The sequence below is a fragment of the Podarcis pityusensis genome (assembly GCF_964106645.2).
Source record: "Podarcis pityusensis genome assembly, chromosome: 9".
Taxonomy (NCBI): domain Eukaryota; kingdom Metazoa; phylum Chordata; class Lepidosauria; order Squamata; family Lacertidae; genus Podarcis; species Podarcis pityusensis.
Window position 1 is genome coordinate 47,669,431 of NC_138034.1, and position 14,851 is coordinate 47,684,281.

The following is a 14,851-nucleotide window of genomic DNA, read 5'->3' on the forward strand; positions in this document are numbered from 1 at the left end:
GGTTCAGCATCATCTGTTTCCACTGATGCTTCTCATGTTCTTCATTTGTGGACCCAACAAAATCCTGCCTCAACAGCTGCTGCAGTTGCTGGTATTAGATGCTCATTGTCAATAGGAAGGGGGACACACGTGCTGACCCTTTGCATACCATTTAAACAGTATTCATTTCATCTTTCTGACAGTTTGTTACTCTGCATTGCAGCAAAGTGCATGCCTAGATTAGGAGCAAAGTTTCTTGCAAATCCATATCTGCCATTCTGCTTGGCTGCTTACTGCAGGAACTTGTGCAAGATATTATAGAGGAAAATTGCTTTGGAGCTGATCTCCAAAGAAAACTAGATCTACCAACATTTAAAATAATAATGAGAACTCACACTTTACGCTGTGGGTGCCCTTTGCAGGATCGCGTGCGGCACTTTGGACCCCAGGGAACTAACCGGTTGTGTGGGCTGGCCTGTTATTCTTTGGAGGTTCACGCCCAGTCTCAGTTAGTCAATTTACCCTGCTGGGAAGTGGAGCCAGTCACATAAATAGGGGGTGGAGCCAGCAGCCAGGCAGTCCGCTCAGGAGCTTCACCCACCCACCCAACCCTCCCTTTGTTTAATGTTTCTTGTTTGCAGGTTAACCTTTTTTCTTCCTGTTTAGCAGGCGCTGCTATGGTCTTTTGACTGGTTGCTGTTGAAGAACTGGGAAGAAATTTTCCTGCATTGGCAGATTTTGTCTTCCCCATAGCAATTCGTCATAACTTGGGCGGTTTAAGGCCTTGGGCAGAATCCTTTAGTCTGTTCTTCCCCAAATGATGGGGGGGGGGAGTCAAGTGATGACTCACCCCTACCCCCATGGTGGCGATTTCAGGGTACGCCTCTTAAAGGGTTACATAAATGGGTGTCACTGCCCATACACTGAAAGGTTGTTAGTGAACTACCCTGCGTGCAGGGATATGTGCTTAGCTGCCTGCTACACTTACGTCTTGCAGAGCACCCCCATATCCCATTTACCCTAATGTGCCCCAGTTCCCCAGCTATGGGGCTGGGAGGGATACACGCCCAATGCCTAACCCAAGGTCTTCCTACATTTGAAAGTTTAATAAAGTTGTGGCCAAATTTTAATTCCATAACGCATTGTCACGAGTCATTATTCCTTTCTCCTTCATATGCTGATAAATGCCTAGGTTTTCATGACACAAAAAAGTGCAAAACAGACCAAAAACAGACCTCTGGAATAGGAAAAATTGGCTATGGTAACTATAAATAAAACTGCTATATAGAAGCATCTATGGGAACAGGAACAACAGAGATATAATGATATTGAACAAAATTACTAGATATAAAACAGCAGGGAGGGACACAATCAGAAGAAAGTTGTTTTAAAAAAGAAGAAGATTGTCATTGTTTTACTGTATTAGGATCAACATAAAACAACAAAAGCTGTAATTATTGATATCAGGTATGATTTAACTATATACTTACTTAGGGTACTGTAAAAACTATATATAGGAACCAATTTGTCTGACTTTGGAGAACCTTCTGTGAAATAACTCTAGACTGCTACAGAGAATATATTTTCTAAATTTCCATAAACCCCACACAGAATGGATAGCAACTTCCCTCTTCTGCCAGTTTTTGGGGGCTCTCCAGTTGCTTGAATGCCAGGTGCCTGCCTCTTCTTTCTATTTTCCTTTTTTAACTTGGCACTTCATTTACTACTACTGCTCATATGTTGGCAAAGCTGAGAGTAAAGTGGCAATTAAACACTTTTGGAAAGCAGAACTGGCACTCAAACAGTTGGAAGGCTCCCAGCGCCACAACATCCTTACTGTCACCAATTAATTGGGGGCACTTGGGGAAGTTACGAAACACTCCCTCCGTGTTCTCTCATACCTTTTGCCTTTGTATTGTCATTGCATTTTCTAAACACATTAAGGCAATCCAAAGAAATGTCAGCAGGCAGGTTTTTAAATGACACATACTTGATAATTGCTAGCACAGCAGTGATGTCATGAAAGAGAAGAGGTAGGTGAAGTCAAAGGGAAAATGTGGAAAGAGAAAACAAAATAGGCAAGAGCGAGGAAACTGTCTTCCTGTGCTAAATTCATATTCATCTACATAAACTCCCATCTCTTATCTCAAATTCATCCCTTTTCAGAATTCACAGAAAGAATGCTCTCGCAATAGAAAATTCTGGGCATGGAAACGTATTTGTATTTTTATAATAATTCCTATTGACTGATACATAATGAGTAGAAATGCTTGCAAGATTCACTGTCAACAAAGTTGCTCTTCCCCAATAAACTGGAGAGCTCCCAAACAACTTAGGACAGCCTGCCTGTCAGCTGAATACAGCTGAATACAGCATTGCTAGTGGTTGAAAATGACAGGAGTTGGGATAAAGAAAAAAAGGAGGATAAGAAACTGAGGAGGGCAGGATGGGAAGAAAAGGGCAAGACACGTCTCCCACCAAGAAACAACATCCCCAAAAAGAAAGGCAGAGCAAGACATGTTTGTCATCTCTAGGGGTACCAGTAGCAACCCTTCCACATTGGGCAAAGTGAGCCAGCTGCCTGGTGATGGTATGGATGAGACAGGCTACACAAATAATTATTCATCATAAATACCTTCAAAACAAGGGAAGGCAGACTATGCATAAATCCATTTACAATGTCCTAAAGCAGCATTTATCTGTGCCCCCACCTTGAGCTCATTGGGTTTGGGAAAGTCATAGGTTTGGCCCTATGTGAGAAGAAGGCAGGATTAAGGTTGCTCTACCTACTGACCTCAGATAAAATATTCATTTAAAAGCAATTCTGTGCAACTTGACTGGAGAAGGGTGCACTTTTTTAAAAATTGAAAGGGCTGTTAGTACCCTTTCCGTATGCTCATATCCCTGACATTTACAGGTTGGAGTAATAAGGGGATGAAAAGGGGTATGACTATTACAGTGACAGAACTTTTCTCAATCCAAAAGCACGATCACCACCCAAAAAACAGTGACATGTGGCCAATGATGTGAACTGTCCACTACAAAAAGAAAGAAATTGAACAGCAGCTATAGCATTATAAATGGTATGTCTGGAAGACCCATAGAACATTATATAGAGTAAAGGGAAGCTTTTAATGTTTAATAGACCACTGTATTTTAATATTCTGTTGGAAGCTGCCCAGAGTGGCTGGGGAAACCCAGCCAGATGGGCGGGGTATAAATAAATTATTATTATTATTATTATTATTATTATTATGCAAAATGAGCATTGTTATGACCTTGCCACTTCTCCAAGTGGTGAGAAGTTTATTTATTTTGCTTATTTATTAAATGCATATCCCTCCTATCCGAAGGAACACGGGTTCCAGGGGCAAATGGCTTAGTCAGTTTCAGTTTCCTTTTGAAGCAGGCTTATTAGTATTTGACTTATTTGATATTTGACTTATTTAAAGATGTACAGATTGAGCATGGAGGAAACACTCCAACAGAATGGCAAAGTTCGTTGCTCCCACGTCAGATTTTGGGATACAGTATACAGCTCACATAGTTCAAAAACTCAGATCTCTGTGCAGTGTCTTTCTGTAAAACCTGCAGATGTCTCCTTTTTATTCTCCTTTACACATACACCTGGTCCTCTCCCCCTGGCTAAGGAGTGGAGGCTATAAATCCTCATAAGGCTGATTTTTATCACCCCCATTTCATGTGTGGTGAGCCATGGGTATGAAATAGGCTCTCAGTCTGATTCAGAACATTCCCCCAAAGTGCCTGTATCAAGAAGTAATTGGCTCCCTATGTATTTCCCATGGCAATATGTTGTCAGTCTGTTAACAAGTTCAAGTTCTCGTGAGATATGCCTTAGGCAACCTACACTGATAACCCTAGTCACAGAAATGTGATCTTACTGACACCCTCAAAGGCCATGGCAAATACAATTCATCACGCAAATACATCCAGAAATGGTGATCAGAATTGGATGGCTATGCTGACCCAAAATTCACAGGGTCTGGGCAAGTGTGTGTGTGTGTGTGTGTGTGTGTGTGTGTGTTAGGAGCAACCAATGCTCACCATGAGCAACCAAGCTTCTGATTTATACAAAACTCTTCCTTGGGATGGATGTTCAAAAAGCATTAAGGGAAAATAGATTTTTCAGACTGAGGCCATGATGTTATGCCCTTGTCTGGAGATTGTTCCCATTTTAACATGCTAATGGCGGAAGTTCTTAATTAGATTAAAACTTTGCCATGTGTTAAAATTTCCCATTATAGAGAAGCATGCTGAGATAAAGAAGGAATGGCGAAAACCAATCGTAAGCTAGTCACATCTGTTCACCCACTAATCAAGATTTGATGTGCACCCCATGCTAATTCAGCAATGGTGATGCCTCTCTATATTCCATTCTCTTCCATCCTTGTTGCCTTAACATCAATTCCACATAGCTAATGTGACAATGGATTCTCATTATAATATGGAAAATCTATGCCCCATTATGCTGGCCCACACTTCTGGCTGCTATTAGTGTAATTGGTTTTTGCAAAGTGGTTTTCTGCTTCTTCTTTTCTTTGCCATTACATTGGTACACAGTTGCTCTGCTCAGAAGGATGGCTTGAAAGGCTAATCTAGATCCATTTCCAGATGTGACTATTCATTCATTATTTTGAAAGATGAGGTTTTGGTAGCAGTGTTACAACAATAGTCCTGTGTGACGCTAATCAATCAAGGCAATAATACATCAAATCTTAATCGGCCAAATTCCTTAGCTACTCACTACTCAGGCATTCACACACAGTTATTTTCAATGAGGTGGTAAAATGGAGGCTTCTAGAGATAGTTTCTGAGGTAACTTTGGAGTCAATTCAGAACCACCTCCCTTGTCACAGTTGTTTGCACTGCTGTGCGGCCATTTCCCATTATCTGTAGTGCATAGGTTCCCAATGAATAATTTCCCAGTAGCATTTACACTTGAGAGATGATCTTGTGGAAGGGTTTGATACTGTACCTATATTATTAGCCCCTCTCGTGTTATCTCGCCAGGTTAAACAGGACTGAAGAGGTGTGAAATGCCATCTTGTAATAGAAGTGGTCCTCAGATATTTATTCTGAGGTGATAAATCACCATAAGGCCTATTTTTACCACTTCCATTTTGTATATCATGGATGAGCCATAAATATGAAACAGTTACCACCAGAAAATAAAATAAAATAAAGTTACCATATCAGAGACTGCTTTTCAGACCCTGCTATTGGCATGGCAACTTTTTATTATGGGGCTATTTCCCACAAATATTTCCTGACATAAAACTGCTGTGGGAAGTCATATTGATAATATTATGGTCTCAGAATAAATGCCTGAACCAATTCAATCTTACCTAAAACAACAACAGAAAACACATGAGAAAACAACAAACAAAACCAGGGATAAGAAAAGAATGTGCAAAATAAGACTCCTTACAAAACCACATTCAGTACCTTATTTTGTACTGTCATTGTTTTCCCTCCTACAGTTTTGAATTATTAAATGAAACACTTCTATCTATATTTAATGTAAAAGGTTGGCATCTATATAAATAGGCCATAAAGTAGTACAGGGACTAGACTGAAGAGATTTAGCCCCTCTCAGCTACTGAATAGATTCTACTACCTCAGATTGCAAAAACCACTCAAAAATACCTACTCAGATCCCACAGCTCATAGGGGGATTGGAGGTATGAACACCAAGAAACTTTGACAATATAATAAGCAATTTGAGGGATGGAGGGGTACACATTTTAGAACAATGTCCATGGAGATATGTGTTGTTTGCTGCTGTTATTCGTTTCTTGGGAAAGAACTTGTTTTAACCAAGCCCATTCCAAAGTGAGTGGAGTTCACCCACCACGAAAAATTGCAAACACTTCAACATGTTAAGTAAGATGTTGCCTATAGTTACTTTTGATACATACTTGCTCCCTTCTGGACATGGTTTAGAAAATATAGCTACCTAGAGGCAAATATGCAGAGAATAATGTGTGGACATAGTTACTATTTTTCAAACTGTGTTAGAAAATATGTTGGGGTTCCTCAGATGTTCATCAGTGAGATGATCATAGTCCACCATTGCCAGTCTTCCACTGCTAAGTACAGCCACTGGAAGTGACTAGTTGAGTGTTTTCTTGAGCAACTCTCTCTCAGTTCATGCAGGGTGGATCATGAGCAGTGAAGCTAAAGATGCCTCACAAATACAGCATTGGACCTCTATGTGTACCCTGAAATACTTCCAATAATCCTCTACAATGCACAATGTTGTGTAGCAAAGAAGTTTCTTAGCAGACGGGTTGATGTGAAAAGGGTTGCCCTTGGGGGGTAAATAACTGAAAGCCACTGGTCTAAAGTTTCTAGGTTCCTGTCCTTGGGGAGGAAACTTCCTACATACTTCAATGTATAGGAAATTCCATCTACCTAGAGTGGAATTTGAAATAAAATACTCACACTGGTCTACATTTGGATATGACCTAGTTTGGGCAATATAGTAAGCTCCTAGAGTAGTAGTCACCAGCAAATGTAGCCAAATATAGTTATTTTTAATTAGGATAATGGGAATGTTGCCATTATCTCATATAGGAAAACACTTGAGTGCTGTGGAACTTAGAGCTGATACATATAATAAATTAGCACTGGTCCAAGTAGGCTTCCATGTAATGATTGCTTTATTTTTTAAAAAAGAAAAGCTTTATGCCATCATACTTCACAAATATTGCAAAGCTGAAAAGAAGCAGATGATATCAAGAATTCATTTGACTTTCTCCATCTTTCTTTGGCGTACATCTTAAAATTAACTTGTTCTTGTCTCACTTTGGAACTGGAGAAAGAAACTTGTTTTTGACTTCTATATTACTTTTGTTGTTGTGTTTTGCTTCCCCCTTGCAGATCAAAGGACAAAGAGCAAAATTAGCATGAGCTTTAAATTTATGAATGACTTGTTCTTGCAACCATATAGCTAAAGGGATTGTATTTTACTTTAACAACTGGAAGTTAAAAGTGCTTCTGTAAACTGACTGCTCAGTGCAATAAATAAGTCCAGGGTGACTTATGCCTTTAGGGGTGCATTACAGCTTCTTCCCACCAAGCTTATTGGTTAGGAAAAAACATGCAAAGCCTGTTGTCCTCCAGCTCTCCTGCCTAGGAGGGAGTCATCATGACAGTGCTGTCTCTTCTCTGAACACACATAGTATATGACACCTCAGGGCAAGATGAATTAATTCAGGACCAAAATATGGTTCTTGTTTTTCATATGACAGCAAATCTCAGTGGAAAGCATGAACTTACCTGCAGGCTGCACACTCTCAGTTTCAGAGAAGAATGTTTTCCTATATCTAACTTAACACTGACATGGGTTAATTCCATTTCCCCCCTCAAAAGTCTGATACCAGAAAGAAATTAGTTTTCTGAATCAAAACTGAACACTACAGTCTTACATTCAGTAAGGTTTACTTAGTGAGTGTCCAAGTGTAAAAATTACCTGTTCTCAGAGACGTCCCCCAGTCCCCACTGCATTTCTGCATGTTTAGAACTGGAGATGTTTGCTCATTGAATGAAGGCACGTTTGGAGCACTATTTCATGCAGAAGGGAAGTGGCTCAGAGACCCTAATTATCTGAAGTTATTGGTTTGGGAATTAGCACTATAGTATGCAGACCTGATCAAATGTAGTATGGTTGCAAAATATATAGAATGTTTACCACATAAGAGAGGATTACACTTTCTCATTTCAGCTTGCCACACTCTACAAAATTATCCGTCCGTTTCTGTACTCTCCTTTTACCTCATTCTCTTGGCTCAAAAGCTGAGATTTAGCATGGTTAGAAAATGCAACTGTCTAAAAGTTGGAGTACACTCTGCATGTTGTGAGCCACATCTTCTATCAGACCCAACCAGCATGGTCAATGGTAAGGAAAAATGGGAGTTGTGGTCCACAACTTTTCTAAACCATCATATTAGTTGCCTTCAGTCTAAAGGCTTAATTGACCCTAAATTTCACACTACACAGCTTTAACTTATTTCAGTACCTTTTCTAGTGTCTACCGATTTATGAAATTCTCAAAACATTATGGCACAGTTGTTTGCAATACACGTCCAGCTGTGCATGCACAGATAAGTCACCACAATACCCCAGAAGCCCTAATCTTTTCCCATCCACTGTGAATGGATATCACAGTATGCCAGCCAGTACCCAGAAAGAGATGCCAGCTTACTGCCAGTTTCCTACCCAGCCCTATTGAGGCATTAGAATTTACTTTGAGTCGTGGTTTGAAGAAGAAAGACTGGATGGAGAAAAGCTAATCATCTTAAGTTAATGGCAAGCATACTGTGATCCTTGCACAGGGAGGGGAAGGGTGAGAAGAGGCCTCCACTTGGCTTTGTTACCATCGTTCCATATTACTCAACTGTACGCATACCAGGAGGGATTCTGCTCTTAGTGTTTGGGGAGTGTAGTGTTGTGTAACAACAAATATATACAGATGACCAAATGCTCTATCTGGGTTGCAAGGCTGTGTCAATTTTGCAGTGAGTATTTCCAAAGGTATTTGTTGAGTCATACCACTAGACCTCACGGGGGTAGTTTCATCACAGTATGAATATTCAGTTTATTTAACACAGATCATAAGCACATTTTTCTCTGCCCATTGTTGGTCATTATGCAGCACATACACCCCAAACAGAACAGCATTTGCCTGAAATACATTTGGGTCCTTCTTTATTCCAGGTCCAGAGACATGCTGACCACTTTTCTATTAGTAAAGGTGTTTCAAAAACATCTCCCCATGCAATTATACTCTGTTGGTAACTGCACCCGTGGTTAAAGTGGAGGTGTTTTTTGTAGGGGAGGGAGTCAAAGAAGAGATACTCATGGTGCTGACTACAGCTCACAACCTTTTAAAAAGATCACTTGCGGCACACATTAAAAATCCATAAGCTTGTATTTTTCTTATTGGTGTTTTTACATGTATGTACACGAATGTATGACTTTTGCTGTCCCTGGAAGCTTTTCGTCTGTGCATAGAAAAGAGAAATAAGAGTGTTGACAGGTAATTATTTGCCTTACAGGATAGTATATGGTAATGAGTACGGTACTGAATTCTTTGTTCTTTCTTATACATTTAAAATTTACTAGTTTTGCTTCCTGAATTTAAAAAGTTGAACATTTATCTGTTGAGCTTTTCAGAAACAGTCATTTGGTGCTTGTTATCTTGGTGTTCTTAAGTCTGATAGGTGATTAGTCATTCATTTCCTTGTTAATAAATTATTCATTCACTTCATTAGATAGTCACTTCATTTAGCTATCTTGTGGTTTTCTTTCCTTTTTTTTAAATTTGCAGTTGTTTGATATATTAAGCTGCGTCATAAGATACCAAAGAGCTGAAATCTACGGTAGCACAGTTTTAATGATTTTTCTGTTAATGGGTTTCCTCTCCTCTTTCTTCACTGGATAGCTCTGCCCAGAACAATTTGAGCACATGCATTTTTGTTATTGATCTTAGAGACATGGGCTGCATACACACCATATATTTAAAGCATATGGCTTTCTCCAAAGGATCTTGGAAAATATAATTTGTCAAGGGTGTTGGAGATTGTAGTTCTGTGAGGGTAAACTACAGTTCCCGGGATTCTTTGGGAGAAGACATGTGCAGTAAATGTATGATATGTACACAGCCATTGGCTCTGCATAAAATGTGGTATCTGTATGGTATAAGTAAAGGTAAAAGGACCCCTGACCATTAGGTCCAGTCATGACAGACTCTGGGGTTGCGGCTCTCATCTCGCTTTATTGGCTGAGGGAGCTGGCATACAGCTTCCGGGTCATGTGGCCAGCATGACTAAGCCACTTCTGGCGAACCAGAGCAGTGCACAGAAATGCCGTTTACCTTCCCACCGGAGGGGTACCTATTTATCTACTTGCATTTTGATGTGCTTTCGAACTGCTAGGTTGGCAGGAGCAGAGACCGAGCAACAGGAGCTCACCCTGTTGCGGGGATTTGAACTGCCGACCTATTGATCGGCAAATCCTAGGCTCTGTGGTTTAACACACAGCGCCTGTTAAAATAGCAAGTTATTACTACATAGCAGCCATGGGGTTCCATGAGGATCTAAGACAATGACATCATTCTTTCTGAAACCCATTGTGCTTACCCTCATGAGCAGTTGAAATAATTATTTCTGTAATGACTCTCTTATTTTTAAAAAATATTTATTTGTTCTGTTTTGCTGGTTGCTGGTCTTGCCTCCTGTGAGAGGAAGTATGGGATTGAAAATCAAAAATGTTAAGGCATCCCCTAGTGGGAGGAGGGTGTGTGCCTATGTGTGCTGAGACAGGCCCTGAAAGCCAAAGAGAGTTCTGGAAGCCTGAAGGCATGTGTTTGTTTCCATGCATGTGTATAGTTTTTCCTGAGGAGGATGCCTGTGAGAAGACTCATAAAAAAGAGGCCCAGCATTGTGTGATTAGTAATAGACAAATAAAACATCTGTTGTTTTGGAAAATCAGATTAGTCTGCCTGGGTGAGCCACTGGACTAGGTCACTATGCTATATAATAATTCATTCAAATGCCATCAGACAGGACCGGCCCACACATGAAGCAAGATGAGGTGATCGGCTCAGGTAGCCAAATCCATGGGGCAGCAGATCCCAGTCTAGATCTTTATTTCCCCATTGTTCCTGATGTAGATCTTCACTCACCCCTTCTTCACTCACCCACTCACCCCAGCGGAGACAGATGAGCCATTTTGTGGCTTGCCTCAGGTGCCAAAATGTATTGGGACAGCCCTGTTATCAAAGTATGTGAACAAAGAACCATGAGAAGCAGTAGCCATTTTGTTTCGTCAATGTATGAAGGAGCCATGTGTAATCATCAAAGCAAGTTGTGAGGAGCTTCACCACCTACCTGTAGCTGTCCAAAAGCAAGGGAGGATTAAAATCCTCCTCATTGCTGGCCACAATATTGCAGTCTACAGTACAAGCTTACCACGGGGTGAGAAACATACTGTGGTAAGAGCAGATGTGGCTAAGAGACTAAGCTCTTGTTCAAGAAATCCTGGGTTTGAATTCCACCCCTGAAATAAACTCACTAGGGAAGCAACTCAGTCTCAATCGCAGTCCCTCTATCTATAGCAGAGGTGGGGAACTTCAGACTTTATGTACATATAGCAAAAAGCCCACATGCTGAGCATGTGAATGACAAGATTAGCAGGCTGAGTCCTGTCATGCACCCTGCTTGAGTACTTTTGCCTGACTGGAATATATCCTTGTACTCTGATAATGCTTTTTGCTTGTTTGGATGGTGTATAGAGAGGCATATCTGTAGAAAGAAGCCTAATGTACAGAAGTAAAATTTACATCTGTTGCTCCACTGACTTTTGCCTCAGGTCCTACCCATCACTGGCATGTGGCTTTCCGAAGGTTGCCCAGAAGTAAATATAGCCCTTGACCTGGAAATGCTTCATCACCCCGATCTAACATCTGGATATAATTCTGACCTACCCTACCTTACATGGTTGTTGTAAGGATTACAATAAGATAATATGCATGAAATGTTTGGGCATTTGAAAGCACAAAAGGACCTAAATTAGGACCAAGTCAGCATTTGGTAACCGGTTATTTGTAATTACTAAAGATACTTATGGAATCTACCTCAGCTGGATTCCAACTGGGTTTTTGAAGTTCTGCCTTACTGGGTTTTTAAAGTTCTGGAATAACTCATAATGTCAGATTCCATTATTTTTCCAGACAAAACATTTATGGAATTTTGCAACCTGGGTGAGAGAGGATTCCCTTTTCTGTTTGTTTGTAGTTAGGAATGATGAAGCCAAAACCAAAAATAAATTAAAACAAGCTCATTTTTATGCAATAGCACAATTTCACATAGTAAAATTTTGTAATGCTACCAATGCACTACTACTGCTGCTATTAACAACAACAACCATTCTTGTTATTTTAGGGCACATATACAAAATCCATTCTGACATTCCAAAAGTCAGAGTTCAGCTGGAGCAGAACCAAAGGGGTATAGGAATCCTGAACAATTACTAAAAGTTACTAATGGGGTCTGCTCATCCCCTTGTAATCATCAAAAGTGTGCTTTGCTCATGCAACGGCTATCTGGAATTAGTACTTGTGAGCCTTACTAAAATTACTCTGGCACATCAGTGATACTTATCCTGACCACTTCTTTCCTAGCACATAAACTCTAAAGGATCTAGCTGTATAAGACTTTTTATGGTACAGGGACCTCCTCACATTGTCTAAAACATACAAAGCAAGCATCTACTTTGGAAAACAACAAGAACAACAAAATAAGGAGCCGTCTTAAATGTAAGACAGCAACACTTCTTGAGAACAAGCAGTAAATCCTGCTCCCACTGGAACTGAGCGGAAGTCTGGCTTTGAAGTTTGAGTTTACTTCAGATTTTTTCAAGGGCTTAATTTTATACCTAGTGGCACAAAGTTCTCCCCACTCCAGGCCAGAACATACTTTCTTCAGCCCAGTACTGTTCATCTGGTTTACCAAACACCGAAATATCCATGGTAAATACCACCAATGAAGGATTGCAATATTCATGTGCTCAGTTTCCCCAAGAGTGTTTACCCTGTTAATGAGAATAGTTGTTCAAATTTCTCTCTAGAGAGCCACTGGCATGAGGCCACAGTGCTATTTGAGTCTGTGAAGTACAGCACTTTCAGGAGCCGTGCTATAATTCAGTTCATAAACATTTTTTCTCCTTTAAAAGCTCAGGGGAATGTGATTTTTAAAATGGCTATGATTTGTCTAGAGAGACTTATCAGGAATTCAACAGCAATGCACTTGTATCCCCTTGGAAAATGTGTCTCATCATACAGGAAAATGAAATGTTTCAGAAATGATATGGTTATCCTTAAAAGATCATCCAGGAATGTTTAGGATGGGACCAAGCCAGGCCCCTAGTGCCGTGCCAGAGCCTCCATCCCACTGAATCTGCACTGCCTCCCCACAAAATCTGGCAGCTCCCCAAAGGAAAAGCTGCCAAGGGCCTCCCCAAACCCAGAGATGATCCTAGAAGGGAATCAAAACCGGATATCTGTTGTTATCATTCATTTATTAATTTTGTAATTTTTGACAATTTCTTAGCTGCTTGATAATAAGAAAGAAGTTCAAAGCAATGCATGAAGCAGAAAGCAATGCAACAATATTAAACACCTATGAAAACCAGGTAAAAGCATATTAAAATGATGTTATACTGTTCCAAAATATAGCAATTGCCAGGCTAGGATTATTCTTCTACAAAGTAATGATGATGATGATAATAATAATAATAATAATAATAATAATAATAATAATTTATTATTTATACCCCGCCCATCTGGCTGGGCCTCCCCAGCCACTCTGGGCGGCTTCCATAGAAACCAAAATACAGTAAAATATCACACGTTAAAAACTTCCCTGAACAGGGCTGCCTTAAGATGTCTTCTGAATGTCAGGTAGCTGTTTATCGCTTTGACATCTGCTGGAAGGGTGTTCCACAGGGCGGGCGCCACTACCGAGAAGGCCCTCTGCCTGGTTCCCTGTAGCTTTGCTTCTCGCAATGAGGGAACTGCCAGAAGGCCCTCGGCGCTGGACCTCAACGTCCGGGCAGAACGATGGGGGTGGAGACGCTCCTTCAGGTATACTGGACCGAGGCCGATGGACTAAAATTGTCTTTGATAGGCACCGAATTCTCCGAAAGAGTCAGTGTCTGTCTGATTTCCACTGGAAGGGAGTTCTATAAAACTCAGACTGTTGCACCATGGATCACACTTCAGGGATAAACAATAGTACAAGCAACATCTCCCCTGATTACCACAGTGATATATGTGGTATGGCAATGGCCCGTCTACTTGGGTCTCTAGTTGTTGAGGGATAGATCAGTACTAAGATATTATACTAGGTCCAGTACATTGACAGTCAGAGTGATTTCATAACAATCTTGGAGGGAAATATATGTTTTCTCTTGGATTGTACTGTACTCGTGTGTGTGTGTGTGTGTGTGTGTGTGTGTATTCCACTTGTTTCATCCACTTAGAATTTAAAAGCAAACATAAAAGCTATAATGGTTCATCCATCAAAACACAAATTATCAAACTAAGAGCAGCAGCAACCCCCCTCAAGAAAAAAACACCACAGAAATCTTATAAACTTATTATTTATTTAACAAAATTATGTTTTAAATGAAACTGAGGTATGGCTACTCGTTGCTATCCATTCATCAGGGAGAAATCTGACACAGTCATCATTCTAAAACAATTTCTCTGTAGGTTTTACTGAATTATAAGCATCGACTAGCTCTTCAGATGTTACAATTTGGCATCATTCTGGCAAAATCAATGGAGTAGCAACTCTTCTCACCGGTTTATATCATCGGGTCTGCTGAGTCTTTGATTACTCTTCAGCTAATCCCCTCAGCTAATGAGAGAAATTTGTAAGAAAAGTTTAGAGGGGGGAGTCATCATTCTGTACATTGAACACAGTTACTTTTGTTGCATTTGGTGGTGGTGGCCGCCAGTGGCGGAGGAAGAGGAGTGGGGGGGCGCACCGTCCCAATCCCGGTGGGGTGTCATTGTGGCTGCCCCCTGCCCGCACTGGGTGCCACACCCCCAGGACGTGCGCGGCACTCCTACGGGCAGCACGCCATGCCCCCGGGATGCACGCCAGCCCCGCCCCGCCTGCTCCCCCCCCCCATTGCTGAAAATGAAGCTCCACCACTGGCAGTGGCTAATAAAATAAGCAGGATAAGAGCTCAGAAAATGAGCGGGTAAACAATACAGTGTAACCTCGTGTTACAGACAGGATCCGTTCCGGAGGTTACAATACAGTGTTACAGACAGGATCCG

At 40.8% G+C, this 14,851-nt stretch overlaps 1 long non-coding RNA gene across 1 annotated transcript; it reads right to left on the reverse strand.

The window, feature by feature from the left end:
- Nucleotides 1-6,644: 6,644 nt before the first annotated feature.
- On the reverse strand, nt 6,645-11,708 carry LOC308485018. The gene is made up of 2 exons (XR_013990304.1): nt 11,639-11,708; nt 6,645-6,875 (listed from the first exon to the last, which is right to left on the reverse strand). It is a non-coding gene; the product is annotated as an uncharacterized lncRNA (long non-coding RNA).
- Nucleotides 11,709-14,851: the final 3,143 nt, after the last annotated feature.